The sequence below is a fragment of the Lissotriton helveticus genome, chromosome 7, assembly GCF_964261635.1.
Source record: "Lissotriton helveticus chromosome 7, aLisHel1.1, whole genome shotgun sequence".
Classification (NCBI taxonomy): Eukaryota; Metazoa; Chordata; class Amphibia; order Caudata; family Salamandridae; genus Lissotriton; species Lissotriton helveticus.
In genome coordinates this window covers 353276941-353296453 of record NC_136068.1, presented here as the reverse complement: position 1 = coordinate 353296453, position 19513 = coordinate 353276941, and positions in this window count along the sequence as shown.

The window sequence follows — 19513 nt, the reverse complement described above, 5'->3', positions numbered from 1 at the left end:
TCCGATTTTTTATGCAAAAGGACCTGAGGAAATTGCTCTGAGATGACCAAAATGGTCCGTTTTGATAATTTCCATCTTTCAACTAATTTTGACTTTCAGATGTGGATCATCACTTTTGGAGATAAAATTACCATATATATAGTAATTTTCATGCTTCTAGGGAGCCAAAACTCAAGATTTGGCGCATGGGTAAAAGTGACTTAAAATGACCCAAATCCGCACTTTGAGGGCTTTCAACATGTTTATTCACTGCGGGAAGTGATATAAACACAATTTAGAGGTAATTCATGTTCATGCGAGAAGGTCAGATTTTTTATGCAAAACGACCGATGACCTGCGACCTGAGGAAATTGCTCTGCGAAGACCAAAATGGTCCGTTTTGAAAATTTCCATCTTCCAACTAATTTTAACTTTCAGATGTGGATCATCACTTTTGGAGCTAAATTGAGTATGTTTATAGTAATTTTCACGCTTCTAGGTAGCCAAAACTCAAGATTTGGCTCATGGGTAAAAGGGACTTAAAATGACCCACATGCTCACTTTGTGGGCTTAAAACGTGTGTATTCAATGCAGGAAGTGACATCAACACCATTTAGAGGTAATTCATGTTTCCAACTCCTCATCTGTCTCCCCCATCTCCACCCTCTCCCCATCAGTCTCTCCCTCATCTTGCTATCCCTCATCTCCATCTCCCTCATCCCATGTCCCTCCTCATCTGTCTCCACCATCTCCACCCTGTCCCCATCTCCCTCTCTATCCTCTCTCCACCTGTCTCTCCCTCATTTCCCTCATCCCATGTCCTTCTCCGATCTGTCTCCCCAATCTGGTCATAGGTCTTCCCCATCTGTCTCCCCATCCGTCTCCCCCATCTCTCTCCCCATCTCCCCATATCATCTCCCCATAATATCTCCATTATACCTCCATTATATCTCTGTTTTATCCACATTTTATCTCTACTTAATCTCCATGTTATCCCTGTATTATCCCCATTTATCGCCACTTTAGCTCCATTTATCCCCATTTTATCTCCACTTTACCCCCACTTTAGCCCCATTTTATCCTCGTTTTAACCCCACTTTATTCCCATTTTGCTCCACTTTAGCCCCATTTTATTTCCATTTATCCCCATATTATCTCCACTTTATCCCTATTTTAGCTCACCTTTAGCTCCATTTTATCCCCATTTTCCCTCATTTTTATCTCCATTTTATCCCAGATTTATCTCCAGTTTATCTCCATTATCTCTCTACTTTATTTACATTAAATCTCCGTCCCTTTCAATCCAATCTCCATCTCTGCATCCCATCTCCATCTCCCCATCCCTTCTCCATCTCCCCATCTCCATCTCCATCCCATCTCCATAAAATGAGCATGATAATAGTAATTTTCCTGCTTCTAGGGAGCCAAAAATCAAGATTTGGCACATGGGTAAAAGTGACACAAAATTACCCAAATGCTCACTTTGAGGGCTTAAAACATGTTTATTCACTGCAGGAAGTGATATAACACCATAGAGGTAAGAGGTAATACATGTTCATGCAAGAAGGTCCGATTTGTTATGCAAAATGACCTGAGGAAATTGCTCTGAGAGGACCAAAATGGTCCGTTTTGACAATTTCCATCTTTCAACTAATTTTGACTTTCAGATGTGGATCATCCCTTTTGGAACTAAAATGACCATATTTATAGTCATTTTCATGCTTCTAGGGAGCCAAAACTCAAGATTTGGCTCATGGGTAAAAGTGACTTAAAATGACCCACATGCTCACTTCGTGGGCTTAAAACGTGTGTATTCACTGCAGGAAGTGATATCAACACCATTTAGAGGTAATTCATGTTTCCAACTCCCCATCTGTCTCCCCCCTCTCCACCCTGTCCCCATCAGTCTCTCCCTCATCTTGCTATCCCTCATCCCCCATCTCCCTCATCCCATGTCCCTCCTCATCTGTCTCCACCATCTCCACCCTGTCCCCATCTCCCTCTCTATCCTCTCTCCACCTGTCTCTCCCTCATCTCCCTCATCCCATGTCCTTCTCCGATCTGTCTCCCCAATCTGGTCATCGGTCTTCCCCATCTGTCTCCCCATCCGTCTCCCCCATCTCTCTCCCCATCTCCTCATACTATCTCCCCATAATATATCCATTATACCTCCATTATATCTCTGTTTTATCCACATTTTATCTCTGCTTAATCTCCATGCTATCCCTGTATTATTCCCATTTATCGCCACTCTAGCTCCATTTTATCCCCATTTTATCCCCATTTTATCCCGACTATAGCCCCATTTTATCCTCATTTCAACCCCACTTTATCCCCATTTCAGCTCCACTTTAGCCCCATTTTATTCCCATTTATCCCCATTTTATCTCCACTTTATCCCTATTTTAGCTCCACTTTAGCTCCATTTTCCCTCCTATTTATCTCCATTTTATCCCCAGTTTATCTCCAGTTTATCTCCATTATCTCTCTACTTTATTTACATTATATCTCCGTCCCTTCCCATCCAATCTCCATCTCTGCATCCCATCTCAATCTCCCCATCCTATCTCCAACTCCCCATCTCCATCTCCATCCCATCTCCATCTCCCCATCCCTTCTCCATCTCCCCATCTCCATCTCCATCCCATCTCCATAAAATGAGCATGATCATAGTCATTTTCCTGCTTCTAGGGAGCCAAAAATCAAGATTTGGCACATGGGTAAAAGTGACTCAAAATTACCCAAATGCTCACTTTGAGGGCTTAAAACATGTTTATTCACTGCAGGAAGTGATATATACACCATAGAGGTAATTCATGTTCATGCAAGAAGGTCCGATTTTTCATGCAAAAGGACCTGAGGAAATTGCTCTGAGATGACCAAAATGGTCCATTTTGATAATTTCCATCTTTCAACTAATTTTGACTTTCAGATGTGGATCATCACTTTTGGAGATAAAATTACCATATATATAGTCATTTTCATGCTTCTAGGGAGCCAAAACTCAAGATTTGGCGCATGGGTAAAAGTGACTTTAAATGACCCAAATCCGCACTTTGAGGGCTTTAAACATGTTTATTCACTGCGGGAAGTGATATAAACACCATTTAGAGGTAATTCATGTTCATGCGAGAAGGTCCGATTTTTTATGCAAAACGACCGATGACCTGCGACCTGAGGAAATTGCTCTGAGAAGACCAAAATGGTCCGTTTTGAAAATTTCCATCTTTCAACTAATTTTGACTTTCAGATGTGGATCATCAATTTTGGAGCTAAAATGAGCATGTTTATAGTCATTTTCAAGCTTTAGGAAGCCAAAACTCAAGATTTGGCGCAAGGGTAAAAGTGACTTAAAATTACTCAAATGCTCACTTTGAGGGCTTAAAATGTGTTTATTCACTGCGGGAAGTGATATAATCAACATTAAGAGGTAATTCATGTTCATGCAGGAAGGTCCGAATTTTCATGCAAAACCATCGATGACGAGCGACCTGAGGAAATTGCTTTGAGAGGACCAAAATTGTCCGTTTTGACAATTTCCATCTTTCAACTAATTTTGACTTTCAGATGTGGATCATCCCTTTTGGAACTAAAATGACCATATTTATAGTCATTTTCATGCTTCTAGGGAGCCAAGACTCAAGATTTGGCTCATGGGTAAAAGTGACTTAAAATGACCCACATGCTCACTTTGTGGGCTTAAAACGTGTGTATTCACTGCAGGAAGTGATATCAACACCATTTAGAGGTAATTCATGTTTCCAACTCCCCATCTGTCTCCCCCATCTCCACCCTGTCCCCATCAGTCTCTCCCTCATCTTGCTATCCCTCATCCCCCATCTCCCTCATCCCATGTCCCTCCTCATCTGTCTCCACCATCTCCACCCTGTCCCCATCTCCCTCTCTATCCTCTCTCCACCTGTCTCTCCCTCATCTCCCTCATCCCATGTTGTAGGAAATGGGGGTTACCCAAATCTCCAAGGGGGTAGCATGGCATCAAGCGGGCAGGCCAAACTTCGAGGACATGTGAAGCATTCACGCAGTACCCACAGACGACACACCAATCACACTACAAAAGAGTCACGACACCACCTTTGGTTGGAAAAAGAATAAATTTAGTGATATCTCGAACCTGCAAGGTAAAAAGGAAAAATACACTGGTAATCACAACAAGGCGCCAACTGGCGCCAGAGCCAAGTACATCATGAGGAATTATTTACAAGGGACAAAAAGGTTGAGTCCAAAGTCCATGCTGAAAGGGAAAAGGATGGTTAACTAAACACTAGACCTGGAGCCAATCTGGCGGGGCCAACTCGGGCTCTCATCCTTAGGGGGTTGGCTGAAAATGTAAGATACAACCTTGACATACGTATACCCCCTTTGTGTGTTAACGCCAACCCCACCCCTGTAAGGGAAAACCAACAGAGCATCACAGCACATATTAGACAGGAGCACCTGTAAGAAATCAGTACTGCAGCTCACAAACTTGGGGTGTAGCCAGGGGCCTGGAATAACTCGTCAGGCCAGCATAGGGCACAACCCGGTTTACTCCATCATCCCTGTGGGTCTAACACATCAGCCTAAACGCATTTACCATTCGGCACCCACCTTAGCAGGAATCCGCAGGGCATTGAATGAGAATAAACATTTCAATACATGTAGATCACTTCCTTAAATGTAAGGCATTTCATTAGCCGTTGGAACCTTTCCCATGGGGGTAAACCCTGCATCAGCAACAGAAGATACTCCTAAGATTGATCTGGCCGGTATCACCTTTAACCTGGGGCCTAAATATTTAGCAACCCAGCAGTAACCTCAGGGGGCAGGTAGCAGTCACAATAGCAATAGGCCCAAACAGATTTAATATGGGGCAGCATGAGGGCCTCGACATTAGGTATAGGCCTTACTCATGCGGCCGGATCCACGGCGCTTCTCCGGGGCATCTACAACTTTCGCCCCGGCTGGAACACTTAACATAAACCAGGCCTAAACAACTGGGAACCAGGGGGCCTAATTCTCACTGTCTCAACACTTAGGCCTCACCACTGGCCTCAGGGTCCTAACAGGGCCAGGCAAGCTAGGTTATTCCCCTACCCAGGGGTTCTTTCCCTCCTAGACAGTCCTCAACCTGGTAATTCAGGCTCCCGCCCAGTTCACAAGCCTTTCCTTAGAGGGGCCACATTGGCAAGGAGTTTCCCCGCAGCGCCTTACTCAGGGGTTCCTATGCTTTGGGTTCTCCCAGTGTTTCACGGGGCTCTGGCCCTGATCCGGTTCCAGGGGGGGGCTCGCTTTTCCTCGTTATGGGCACCCCAGTCCCTGGGGGTGAGTCCCCACAACGCAACACTGGTCCTGGGGGGTGGGCACCGATATATGCCCCGATTTGCTCTCTCCAGCCCCCCCTCACAGTCTCAGTAAGGCCCCACTCACCGGCCTTCACTCGGTGGCTCCTGCGGGCCGCAGTATGTGCTGCAGATGGCAGGGCTCCCGCTCCTCACGGAGCCCTGCAGGCGACGCGCTGCTCTGGTGGGGGCCCTGCCCGGCGAGGCAATCTTCTAGCCGGCTTCTCTCCCGGCTTTGTTTGGGGAGGCGGGGCTTGCACCGACAGTGTGCCCCGGCCCCGCCTATCCTCCCGGCCTCACACTCAGGGGCTCAGACCGGCGGGGTGGGGTCCCGCTCCGGTCGCTTCACGTCGGGGCTCCCTCATGACCACGGGGGCCCGTTCCACTATTTCACCTGGGTCCCCCTCCCTCACGGGGACCCAGGGCTTCGCGACGGCTTTGCCCGGGTTCCCTCGGGCTTCTTCCTGGCTTCTTCCGGCTGGCGGCCAATGGCTGCGTGCCCTTCAGGGGGTGCGGCCGCTTGACCAATCTGTGTGCGGCGTTGGCGGGGGCGGGCCGATGACGCGGCCGGGCCCCCGTCACGTGACGAGGGATCTGACGGCCTCAGGGCCTAGCGCGGCCCTTTCTCTACTCCGGCGGCCCTCTACTCACATCGGGGGCTGCCGCAACGTTGCTGTAACGGGGTGTACCGAAGGGCATCGGATTGCACACAGACTTCACCGTCTCCCGGTGCCGGTCTCCCACGAGCCCGTTGCCCGACCAAGGGGAGGCTTGACCTAACACTTGTGCCATCCCCCCCTCTCTCTCTCTCTGCATCACAGGACCCGGGTGCAGGCTTGAACGAAGCGGACGCCCTGGACTGGCCCTTTAATTCAGGAGAGGACGCCCAGTGGGAGGAGCCACCCTACCCGACCTGTCCGTCAAAAGGAGAGCCCGCCGACTCTCAGGTGTGCTTGTTCACCTGGAGGTCGGAAGAGTGGAGAACGGATCGGAGTGAAGAGGGAGCTGAGGACGCGAGGATTGTGCGGCAGGAGGAGAGAGCGGGACACGCCACCAGAGCATCCGAGAGCTGGCCTGGGAGTACGGGAGAAGAGGCTCGGCATTGGACTCCAGACCACACTCGAGGAGAGGAACTGAGAGACCGGAACGACGCAGACTCGGCGCCTGCAGCAGACGGAGCTAAGCCAGGAGGCCACCGTTCCCGCGAGCCGGCCAGCCACTCACCCAGGGGAGGTGCGTGGCTCAGCCAGGTGCGTGACCGGTTACGGGGCTGGGTGGGAAGACAGCGTACACTGGGTACAACTCCACGGGACGTTTAACCTTCCCGGTACCCTTTCCTGCGCACTTCCCCCCCCCTCTCACACGTTAGAGCACCGTATACATAGAGCACCGGTGATCCCCTCACACCCTGCCCTGTACTAGTCGTTTGTTGGACAGACACCTGATACTTTCCCTCTCTTCTCTTTGGGGATTGCTGGAGAGCCACTCCGCCTGCCGGGACGGACTCCGAGGGGGAAGAAGCTCCATCCAGAGGACCGGAAGGGACCCGGAAGAAGGAGAAAGTCCACCATCGCAGAAGGAGCAGAAGCAGGTCCCCACGGAGACACTCTAACAGAAAGAGCTGTACCGACCAACTCTTTGCTTCAATAAAGCCTCAGTTACCAAGAGCACGACTCCTGCCCATATCTTCTGCGCCGCGTCCCGCCCAAAGCGTAACAGTGGTGGAGAATGCGGGCAGTGTGAATCCCGATACAGAGATGGAGACCCTCATACAAGAACTCATTAAGGGACAGGAGAAACTCGGCTGGGTCGCCGAACAGCAGTTGACATCAGCCCAGGCGGACCGCGAGATCCTGAAAAAAACCCTCGCAGCCAGAGAAGAAACCCAGCAGGGATGGGTGGATCCAGGACCCACAAGCGGAAGCAGAGTGGACGGTGCTATACCCCATGGCTCCTCCGCAGTGGCGCTGCAAAAATACCATGCGGGTGAAGACCCTGATGCATTTATGCTCAACTTTGAAAGAGCCGCGAGGGCCTGTGGGTGGCCCATGAGTAAGTGGCCCTTTTTTTTAGCGCCTCTCCTGTCTGGCGAGGCTCAGGCCGCCTACCAGATCGCCAACCCCAATGGCGATACCTCATATCCGGATGTGAAGAAAATCATTCTTGATCATCTAGGCCTGGATCAAGAGGCCTATAGACTGCAGTTTCGAAAGGAAAGGGGTGCCCCGGGTGAGAGTCCAAAAACCCTGTTTGTACGCCTGAAGATGGCCGCCGACAAATGGCTGACCCCTTCCACCAGTTCCAAGACGGAAATCATGGACCGTATCTACCTAGAGCAATTCCTAGAGGCCCTCCCATTTGCTACGCAGCGGTGGCTTCGGCAACATCACCACTTGACCATAGCAGAAGCCGTGGACATGGCCACCACTTATTCTAGAAACTACAAAAAACACAGTTGATGGACAGAATGTAGAACAATGTCATATATTCACCCCAGTACAAGGATCTGGGCCTAAATCCATCGTTTTTTTCACTCCACACCACCCTGGGTTAGACACTGGCTATATGCAAATCAGCTCTGACCCTTTGCCTCATGGGAAAAGTCCAGTCCGAACTGCCAAGCCCTGCCATCCCAGACCGGAATCAAGCATCCAAGGACCGGTTTCTGGCTATCAGCCTTCATTCAGCCTGGATAGCTTGACTCCAGTGGTGTGGAGAGCCTGGGACTCACGTCTGAGCATACCCAGCCCACTCGGGGTGAAAATTACAAAAACACAGTTGATGGACAGAATGTAGAACAATGTCATATATTCACCCCAGTACAAGGATCTGGGCCTAAATCCATCGTTTTTTTCACTCCACACCACCCTGGGTTAGACACTGGCTATATGCAAATCAGCTCTGACCCTTTGCCTCATGGGAAAAGTCCAGTCTGAACTGCCAAGCCCTGCCATCCCAGACCGGAATCAAGCATCCAGTCCATCACTTGTTGTTTTTGCAATTGCCGCCCTAAGTGCGCTGGGGATGCCCAGACGTGGGTCCCAGGCACTCCACACCACTTGGAGTCAAGCTAGCCGGGCTGAAGAGAGGTGTTACCTCGAAACCGGTCCGGTCCTCGGATGCTTGATTCCGTTCTGGGAAGGACATGGCTTTTGTAGTTCGGACTGGACTGTTCCCATGGGGCAACAGGGTCAGAGCTGATTTGCATATCGCCATTGTCTAACCCAGGGTGGTGTGGAGTGCAAAAAAACGATGGATTTGGGCCCAGATCTTTTGACTGGGGGAGTGTGTGACATTGATCCACATTCAGTCCATCACTTGTTGTTTTTGCAATTGCCGCCCTAAGTGCGCTGGGGATGCCCAGACGTGGGTCCCAGGCACTCCACACCACTTGGAGTCAAGCTAGCCGGGCTGAAGAGAGGTGTTACCTCGAAACCGGTCCGGTCCTCGGATGCTTGATTCCGTTCTGGGAAGGACATGGCTTTTGTAGTTCGGACTGGACTGTTCCCATGGGGCAACAGGGTCAGAGCTGATTTGCATATCGCCATTGTCTAACCCAGGGTGGTGTGGAGTGCAAAAAAACGATGGATTTGGGCCCAGATCTTTTGACTGGGGGAGTGTGTGACATTGATCCACATTCAGTCCATCACTTGTTGTTTTTGCAATTGCCGCCCTAAGTGCGCTGGGGATGCCCAGACGTGGGTCCCAGGCACTCCACACCACTTGGAGTCAAGCTAGCCGGGCTGAAGAGAGGTGTTACCTCGAAACCGGTCCGGTCCTCGGATGCTTGATTCCGTTCTGGGAAGGACATGGCTTTTGTAGTTCGGACTGGACTGTTCCCATGGGGCAACAGGGTCAGAGCTGATTTGCATATCGCCATTGTCTAACCCAGGGTGGTGTGGAGTGCAAAAAAACGATGGATTTGGGCCCAGATCTTTTGACTGGGGGAGTGTGTGACATTGATCCACATTCAGTCCATCACTTGTTGTTTTTGCAATTGCCGCCCTAAGTGCGCTGGGGATGCCCAGACGTGGGTCCCAGGCACTCCACACCACTTGGAGTCAAGCTAGCCGGGCTGAAGAGAGGTGTTACCTCGAAACCGGTCCGGTCCTCGGATGCTTGATTCCGTTCTGGGAAGGACATGGCTTTTGTAGTTCGGACTGGACTGTTCCCATGGGGCAACAGGGTCAGAGCTGATTTGCATATCGCCATTGTCTAACCCAGGGTGGTGTGGAGTGCAAAAAAACGATGGATTTGGGCCCAGATCTTTTGACTGGGGGAGTGTGTGACATTGATCCACATTCAGTCCATCACTTGTTGTTTTTGCAATTGCCGCCCTAAGTGCGCTGGGGATGCCCAGACGTGGGTCCCAGGCACTCCACACCACTTGGAGTCAAGCTAGCCGGGCTGAAGAGAGGTGTTACCTCGAAACCGGTCCGGTCCTCGGATGCTTGATTCCGTTCTGGGAAGGACATGGCTTTTGTAGTTCGGACTGGACTGTTCCCATGGGGCAACAGGGTCAGAGCTGATTTGCATATCGCCATTGTCTAACCCAGGGTGGTGTGGAGTGCAAAAACACGATGGATTTGGGCCCAGATCTTTTGACTGGGGGAGTGTGTGACATTGATCCACATTCAGTCCATCACTTGTTGTTTTTGCAATTGCCGCCCTAAGTGCGCTGGGGATGCCCAGACGTGGGTCCCAGGCACTCCACACCACTTGGAGTCAAGCTAGCCGGGCTGAAGAGAGGTGTTACCTCGAAACCGGTCCGGTCCTCGGATGCTTGATTCCGTTCTGGGAAGGACATGGCTTTTGTAGTTCGGACTGGACTGTTCCCATGGGGCAACAGGGTCAGAGCTGATTTGCATATCGCCATTGTCTAACCCAGGGTGGTGTGGAGTGCAAAAAAACGATGGATTTGGGCCCAGATCTTTTGACTGGGGGAGTGTGTGACATTGATCCACATTCAGTCCATCACTTGTTGTTTTTGCAATTGCCGCCCTAAGTGCGCTGGGGATGCCCAGACGTGGGTCCCAGGCACTCCACACCACTTGGAGTCAAGCTAGCCGGGCTGAAGAGAGGTGTTACCTCGAAACCGGTCCGGTCCTCGGATGCTTGATTCCGTTCTGGGAAGGACATGGCTTTTGTAGTTCGGACTGGACTGTTCCCATGGGGCAACAGGGTCAGAGCTGATTTGCATATCGTCATTGTCTAACCCAGGGTGGTGTGGAGTGCAAAAAAACGATGGATTTGGGCCCAGATCTTTTGACTGGGGGAGTGTGTGACATTGATCCACATTCAGTCCATCACTTGTTGTTTTTGCAATTGCCGCCCTAAGTGCGCTGGGGATGCCCAGACGTGGGTCCCAGGCACTCCACACCACTTGGAGTCAAGCTAGCCGGGCTGAAGAGAGGTGTTACCTCGAAACCGGTCCGGTCCTCGGATGCTTGATTCCGTTCTGGGAAGGACATGGCTTTTGTAGTTCGGACTGGACTGTTCCCATGGGGCAACAGGGTCAGAGCTGATTTGCATATCGCCATTGTCTAACCCAGGGTGGTGTGGAGTGCAAAAAAACGATGGATTTGGGCCCAGATCTTTTGACTGGGGGAGTGTGTGACATTGATCCACATTCAGTCCATCACTTGTTGTTTTTGCAATCACCACTTATTCTAGAGCACAACCCCGCCCCGCGGGGTGGGAACCGGAGCGCCATCCAAAGCCTCCAGTAAAACAAGAGAGACGCCCTGTCCCGCGTCCCATCGAACACCCGAAACCCCGTCCCTGGAAGCCTGAGATTCCCACCTCCTCGGGTCCCCAATGCTTCGATTGTGGGAACTGGGGCCACATCGCAAGGTTTTGCCCCACCAAGAAACCACAGGAAGAACCTATGGAGGTCGGATACTTGCCACGTACAGTACTGTACTCAGCCGAGATGGGGAGCACCTACCGGGTGAGTGTACAGGTGAACGGCTCCTCTATTCAAGCCTTGTTAGACTCCGGTTGCAGGCAGTCCGTTATCCAATCCCAACATGTCCTCAGGTCCCAATACCTCTCCCCCCAATCAGTGGCCATACGATGCGTACACGGGGATGTTAGAACCTACCCCCTTGCTCAGATACCTATAGCGCCCAAGGGAGGTCCCCAGCAATCGGTAAGGGTGGGCGTCCTCCAAACCCTACCGGAACCCTTGATCATAGGAACAGACAATCCTCGGTTTCTTCAGTGGTTCAACCAGAGCATAGGGAAAGGATAATCCAACCCACAAAACCCCAAACCAGCCCTTCTGACTCCTGACCCGTGGGTAATGGACCGGAGCTTTAAGTTCACCCAGGTAAACGACCCTACTCTGTATAACGCATGGGAGCAGGCCCACCAAGACACTGACACCCCTCATCCCCGATACCCCAGGTTTCTCATAAACAAGGACCTGCTATACAGACAGGCGAAGGAAGAGGAGCCTGAACAGTTATTGGTACCTGTCTCCTACCGGGAACAAATCCTGTTCTTTGCCCACACTCATCTAGTAGCCGGACACACAGGGGCCGAAAAGACCACTCAAAATATTCTCCGGTATTTCTACTGGCCCGGGATTTACAAGGATGCCCACCGATATTGTCAGGAATGTGGTATTTGCCAGACGAAAAACATGACTAGGCCTCCCGCAGTGCCTCTCCAACCCCTTCCCATTATCGGCAAACCGTTTGAGAGAGTCGGAATGGACATTATCGGCCCCTTACCTAAAACCCGTAAAGGGTATCAATATGTATTGGTGTTAGTCGATTACGCCACGAGGTTTCCGGAGGCATTTCCTCTCACCACCAGACCACGAAGCAGGTCGCCGACCGAATGATTGAGCTGTTCAGCAGAGTGGGGTTCCCAAAAGAGCTACTGACGGATCAGGGAACCCCCTTCGTCTCCCGTCTGATGAAGGAGGTGTGTAAGTGTCTGGATGTGCACCAAATCAGAACCTCCGTATACCACCCGCAGACGGATGGCTTAGTTGAGCGCTATAACCGCTCTCTGAAGGCGACATTGAGGAAGATGATGGAGGTCAATGGGAAAGAATGGGACCAAATCCTTCCCCTGGCTCTGTACGTCATAAGAGGGCAACGACAAAGCAGCCTTGGTATGTCATCCTTTGAACTGCTATATGGTCGCCAACCCCGCTCTCTGATGGAGATGACAAAGGAGGCCTGGGAGAACGAGATACCCGAAGAAACGTCAGCCACTCTGGACTATGCCCATAACCTCAAGGCTAAACTGGGAAAACTACGAGACCTGGCCTATGCGAACATGGGGGTTAGCCAGCAGAGACAAAAACACGCCTATGATAAGGGCAAGAAATGGAGGCAGTTGAAGGAGGGAGAGTGGGCGCTCGTTTTGTTGCCCTCCTCCACCCAAAAATTCCGTGCCAGTTGGACCGGCCCCTACAGAGTGATCAAAACCGTCGGAAAGACCACCTATTGCCTGCAAACTGGACCCAGAAAAACCCAGACCTATCATATAAACCTGCTTAAAAAATGGTTAGGAGCTCCCCCTGCAGATGTACAGGTAACAACTGGTACCAACCCAAACCTCTCCACAAAAGACCAGCTGAACATTAATGAGGAGTTGACTCAAGTCCAACTCGAGGATATACAGAATCTCCTTCACAGACACGAGGGATTGTTCTCAGACATACCCGGCCGAACCACCCTGACTGAACATTGCATAAACACCCCTCCGGAAAAAGTCGTACAGATCAAACCCTACCGGGTACCTGAAGCCAGGAGGACCGCCATCCAGAAAGAAGTCCAAGACATGTTGGAACTGGGGGTGATAAGACCTTCAACAAGCCAATGGTCAAGTCCTATAGTTATGATCCCCAAGCCTGACGGCAGCCGGCGGTTTTGTATGGATTTCCGAGCCCTCAACGACATATCAGCCTTCGACGCTTACCCGATCCCTCGCGTTGACGAACTCATCGAACGCCTTGGGGTAGCCCGATATATTACCACCCTCGACCTTACCAAAGGATATTGGCAGGTGCCCTTACGGGAGGAGGATAAAAAGAAGACCGCCTTCAGCACTCACGAGGGGCATTATGAATTCACCGTCCTCCCGTTTGGGCTCCATGGGGCTCCTGCCACCTTCCCAAGGCTCATGAATACCGTTCTGGCTCCAGTGTCCTCTATGGCCTCGGCCTATTTGGACGACATTGTCATCCACAGCAAGACGTGGGAGGACCATCTGCTGCACATACAACAGGTGTTTCATGAACTAGAGAAAGCGGGCCTTCGAGTGAACGCCAAGAAATCACGGATGGCCTACCAGAAGGTGAAGTACCTCGGCTATGTCTTGGGTCATGGCATGATTGAACCTCAGATAGAGAAGGTACGGGCTATTGCTGACACTCCCTTCCCCTCCACCAGAAAAGAAATGAGGGCCTTCCTAGGGCTGGTGGGGTATTATAGGAGGTTCATCCCCCTCTTTGCTGACATTGCGGCCCCCCTTACGGATGCCCTACGCCACCCCGGGAAATCAAACGCACCCATCAAACCCTCTGAATGCATGGTCGACGCCTTCAACCACCTAAAGCGTATCATAACCACTACCCCGGTCCTGACTTCACCCGATTTCTCGGTGCCATTCCTACTTCACACCGATGCCTCCGAGTACGGCATAGGCGCAGTATTGTCCCAGGTAGGCAAGGACGGGCTGGAGCACCCGGTGGTTTATGTCAGCCGTAAGCTCTTTCCCCGAGAGTTAAAATACGCCACCATTGAGAAAGAGTGTTTGGCGGTCAGATGGGCTATAGAAAAGCTGGCTTACTATCTGGAGGGTCGCCCGTTCCACCTGTACACTGACCATGCTCCCCTCCTGTGGATGTCAAGGAACAAATCGAACAACGCCAGGGTCATGCGCTGGTTCCTGGCGCTGCAGCCCTATTCCTTTACGGTCTACCATAGGAGGGGGATTGAGAACATTAATGCTGACTTTCTTTCCCGTCATCCTCTCCTCGATCGGGAGCGTCCTAGGGGGGAGGTGTGTAACGGGGTGTACCGAAGGGCATCGGATTGCACACAGACTTCACCGTCTCCCGGTGCCGGTCTCCCACGAGCCCGTTGCCCGACCAAGGGGAGGCTTGACCTAACACTTGTACCATCCCCCCCTCTCTCTCTCTCTGCATCACAGGACCCGGGTGCAGGCTTGAACGAAGCGGACGCCCTGGACTGGCCCTTTAATTCAGGAGAGGACGCCGAGTGGGAGGAGCCACCCTACCCGACCTGTCCGTCAAAAGGAGAGCCCGCCGACTCTCAGGTGTGCTTGTTCACCTGGAGGTCGGAAGAGTGGAGAACGGATCGGAGTGAAGAGGGAGCTGAGGACGCGAGGATTGTGCGGCAGGAGGAGAGAGCGGGACACGCCACCAGAGCATCCGAGAGCTGGCCTGGGAGTACGGGAGAAGAGGCTCGGCGTTGGACTCCAGACCACACTCGAGGAGAGGAACTGAGAGACCGGAACGACGCAGACTCGGCGCCTGCAGCAGACGGAGCTAAGCCAGGAGGCCACCGTTTCCCGCGAGCCGCCCAGTCACTCACCCAGGGGAGGTGCGTGGCTCAGCCAGGTGCGTGACCGGTTACGGGGCTGGGTGGGAAGACAGCGTACACTAGGTACAACTCCACGGGACGTTTAACCTTCCCGGTACCCTTTCCTGCGCACTTCCCCCCCCCTCTCACACGTTAGAGCACCGTATACATAGAGCACCGGTGATCCCCTCACACCCTGCCCTGTACTAGTCGTTTGTTGGACAGACACCTGATACTTTCCCTCTCTTCTCTTTGGGGATTGCTGGAGAGCCACTCCGCGGGGGAAGAAGCTCCATCCAGAGGACCGGAAGGGACCCGGAAGAAGGAGAAAGTCCACCATCGCAGAAGGAGCAGAAGCAGGTCCCCACGGAGACCCTCTAACAGAAAGAGCTGTACCGACCAACTCTTTGCTTCAATAAAGCCTCAGTTACCAAGAGCACGACTCCTGCCCATATCTTCTGCGCCGCGTCCCGCCCAAAGCGTAACAGTTGAACACCCCAACAAGGGGGGGGGGTCTCCTCACGGCGGCGGTGAATTCCGGCGCTGCCACGCAGCGCGGGGCAAGGACAAGGGGTAGGCTCCATTTCTTGATACGCAGTCCCCTCACAATCTCTGGCTATGATAAAGGGGTAGGCTCCCTTCTTAATTAATTATTTATATGGCAGACAGCGCGCTGACACGTGGGTAGGCTCCTCCAGCATGATTCTCCTCGGAAGAATGGCGCTATTCACAGCGCACTGCTCCTCCCTCTGCCCACACCATTTCCAGGGCCAGCAGCAGTCCGGGGGCCACACCGGCCCTAGCGCTTCTCTCCCCACAGCGCTTGGTAGGCAATCCAGGGGCAGATTAGGAGACACAGTTCCTTGAGGGCACACTCCTCCCTGGGCAGCTCCTCCCCGTCCAGCACTTCCACAGGGGCCCAGCTTCACCAGAGGGAGTAGACAGTCCTATTTCTCACCTCCTGGGCACTTCTTCATCGCAACGCTGGCGTAATTCCCGGTTCCCACAGTGACAGGGACCTGGGTAGGGGCCCTCCCTTGTCAGGGGCCCATGGGACAGCAGAGGGGGGGTTATAGGGGTGCAGGGCCCAGCTCACAGGTCCATGTGGCGGTAGCACCTCACAGCAGGTCCCCTCTCTTCTTTGTCCCAGCGCTGACTGACTCTCTGGTGACATTTCTCCCTATTTATACCGTCATCCTAGGCAGTGCCAGGACCTTCTAGAATGTTGGCACATCTAGCCTAAACTGGTTCTAGGGGAGGGGGTGAGCACCCTGGATGCCAGGCATTCCCTCCAAAAGCTAGGGGTAGCTGGGTAATATTATCTAGACCGCTGACCTATGGAAGTCCAGTGGCAAAACCCAGGGCCATGGCATCCATTTTAAATACAATACATTTCAATCAGGTGCAGTTTTAAAATGGGGGATTTTACAAGTGCTCATATTATTACATGTAATTACATTTACACAAAGGTGTCCCACACCACTCATGGCCTATACAGGTTTAATCCCATGGGGGAGACAGTCTAGATAAGGGGGTCAAAAGCGAAAAATTTGGGGGGAAAAGGCCAAGTCCAACACAACTCCCCCCCAGCCAAAAGCCAGGGTAGACATATCAATGCCTTGATGGGCTTCCCTGCTTGGGGCGGAAAAAGGTGGAAGCAGGCCTGCAACTACAGGAGCACCTGCAGTCTCTCCTCCACTCTGGAACCCAATGGTTCTCTTTCGCAACCCTCCCTTCACCAACAAAACCACCCCACTGGTGTTCCCTAGTGGGATGTTTTTCCTTCCTAGAGTGGGAGGCTCTAGCCTCAGGCTTGTAATTCTCCTGGACCACTCTCTTCTCTCCAAATTGCCACTGGTCCACCCATCTGGGGTCTACACCCTCAGACTGACCAGCCCTTAGGGGCGAGGCTCTCCTCCCCCTACTTCTCCTCAAAGGGTTCCTCCATCTCCTACGCCTGGGGACACCCTCACACAACTCTCTCCCCAACCTGGAGTCGAAACCCACAGGCTGAACCGGTGACAGGGGCGAGTCCTCCCTCTCCCTGCACCCCCTCCCAGAGTTCCGCACCCTCCTACCCGGAGAAGTACCCCGGGGAGTCACTTCCGGGGGGACTCTGGTTACAGAGGTCCCTCCCACCAGGGCAGGCAACCCCTGTCCCTGGCCACCCAACCCAGGATCTGCGCCCTTTGGCTGAGCTAGTGACAGAGAAGAGACCTTCCTCCCTCTGCACCCCCTCCCAGAGTTCCGCACCCTCCCACCCGGAGTGGTACCCCTGGGAGTCAAATTGGTAGGGATCTGCCTTACAGGAACCCCACCCTCCAGGCCAGGCAACTCCTGAACCTGAACCCCCAGTCCAGGATCTAAACCCTGTGACTGGTCAGACCCCTGAACCACTGGAGCTCCGATTATTGATGCTCCGGGTCCTCCTGACATAAGGGGATCCCTCCCTCTGGATGACACATCGGGACAGCCTAGACTCCCAACCTGGGGTTCTCTTAAAGAACACTCCAGGCCTGGTGACCACAGCTGGGGTATCTCGGGACACCTCCCCGTCTCACTCCCTTCAGGATCACTCCCCTCAGCCTTCCCAGACACTCTGGCACTTACCCAGAGGTCTGCCTCCCGTGCAAGTTCCCTGGGTCTGAGAACCCACACCGCACCAGATGGTGACGCAGTCTTGGGAAACAACTCCTCAGCATGTGCTCCCGGATAACGGCATGGCACAGCCCTTCCCAATCCTCCACTGCTCTCCTCACCACCCAATCCTCCAGTACAGTCCAACACTCCTCCTCGAACTCTCCCCAGGACTGATGGGACAGCTTTCCCCTGCCCCTGAACACTAACCCGTCCTCCTCTTCCGGGGAATCAGGCACGGTCTCCTGGGCTTCGGGAGTGGGACTCCTTGCACTGGCTCTACACTCGCTGCCACCACTGGATCCCACCCTCTTCGGTGAATCCAGACTCCTAAAACCACTCTCAGGGGACAACCTACCCACCTGAGCTGATCTCTCTCTGGCGAAGGCCCTCTCCGCCTCCGCCATCCTCTCCTGGGCTAGGACTTTTTCAGTCTCTAGTCGCTGCTCTTCTACCCTCAGCTGCGCTAAGCCCTCGGCATGCCTGAGCTTTGCCAGCGCCAGCTGATGCTCCCTCTCTTCTCTCCTATCTACCCACTCTTCTGGGGACAGGGAAAGGGATGGGGCAGTGCCCCCGGAACTGGACCCAGTGCGAGACTCCCTATCTTCGGTGTCCTCCACAGCTACTGGCGTCTCTGCCCTCTCAAACTCTTCCTCCTCCTCATCGGAGCAATTACCTCCCAGGGTTCTGGATGGGGAGCCCTCTCTCTGGTCTCTAACCCACTGACCCTTCAAAACCTCGGGGGGTAGTCAGACAAGTCCCCATCAATCTCTAAGGGCTCTCCCCTCTTGAGGGCCTCATAGAGAAACAAATTGCTCCTGATGTTTCCTACTGGGGTATCCCTCTCTCCAGGAGGAAGTCTATCACCTCCTGTTCGGTGTACTCCATCAGTTCCACTTCCTGGTAAATCAACCCCATCGTGGCGAGGTACACCCGGGACACACCCTCCCAGTGGAACAAGGGGACAATTCAGAATACTCTTCAGGAGGAAGCAATCAAAAAACAATATTCAGCCAAACAGCAATAATCCCCACAACAAGGCTCGGATTACATCCAAAGCTCTATTTGCAGTGTAACCCGTGGCCGCTGTGGCACTGCGCAAACACAAGTCCTATCCCACCGCTTGCCACCAATGTAGGAAATGGGGGTTACCCAAATCTCCAAGGGGGTAGCATGGCATCAAGCGGGCAGGCCAAACTTCGAGGACATGTGAAGCATTCACGCAGTACCCACAGACGACACACCAATCACACTACAAAAGAGTCACGACACCACCTTTGGTTGGAAAAAGAATAAATTTAGTGATATCTCCAACCTGCAAGGTAAAAAGGAAAAATACACTGGTAATCACAACAAGGCGCCAACTGGCGCCAGAGCCAAGTACATCATGAGGAATTATTTACAAGGGACAAAAAGGTTGAGTCCAAAGTCCATGCTGAAAGGGAAAAGGATGGTTAACTAAACACTAGACCTGGAGCCAATCTGGCGGGGCCAACTCGGGCTCTCATCCTTAGGGGGTTGGCTGAAAATGTAAGATACAACCATGACATACGTATACCCCCTTTGTGTGTTAACGCCAACCCCACCCCTGTAAGGGAAAACCAACAGAGCATCACAGCACATATTAGACAGGAGCACCTGTAAGAAATCAGTACTGCAGCTCACAAACTTGGGGTGTAGCCAGGGGCCTGGAATAACTCGTCAGGCCAGCATAGGGCACAACCCGGTTTACTCCATCATCCCTGTGGGTCTAACACATCAGCCTAAACGCATTTACCATTCGGCACCCACCTTAGCAGGAATCCGCAGGGCATTGAATGAGAATAAACATTTCAATACATGTAGATCACTTCCTTAAATGTAAGGCATTTCATTAGCCGTTGGAACCTTTCCCATGGGGGTAAACCCTGCATCAGCAACAGAAGATACTCCTAAGATTGATCAGGCCAGTATCACCTTTAACCTGGGGCCTAAATATTTAGCAACCCAGCA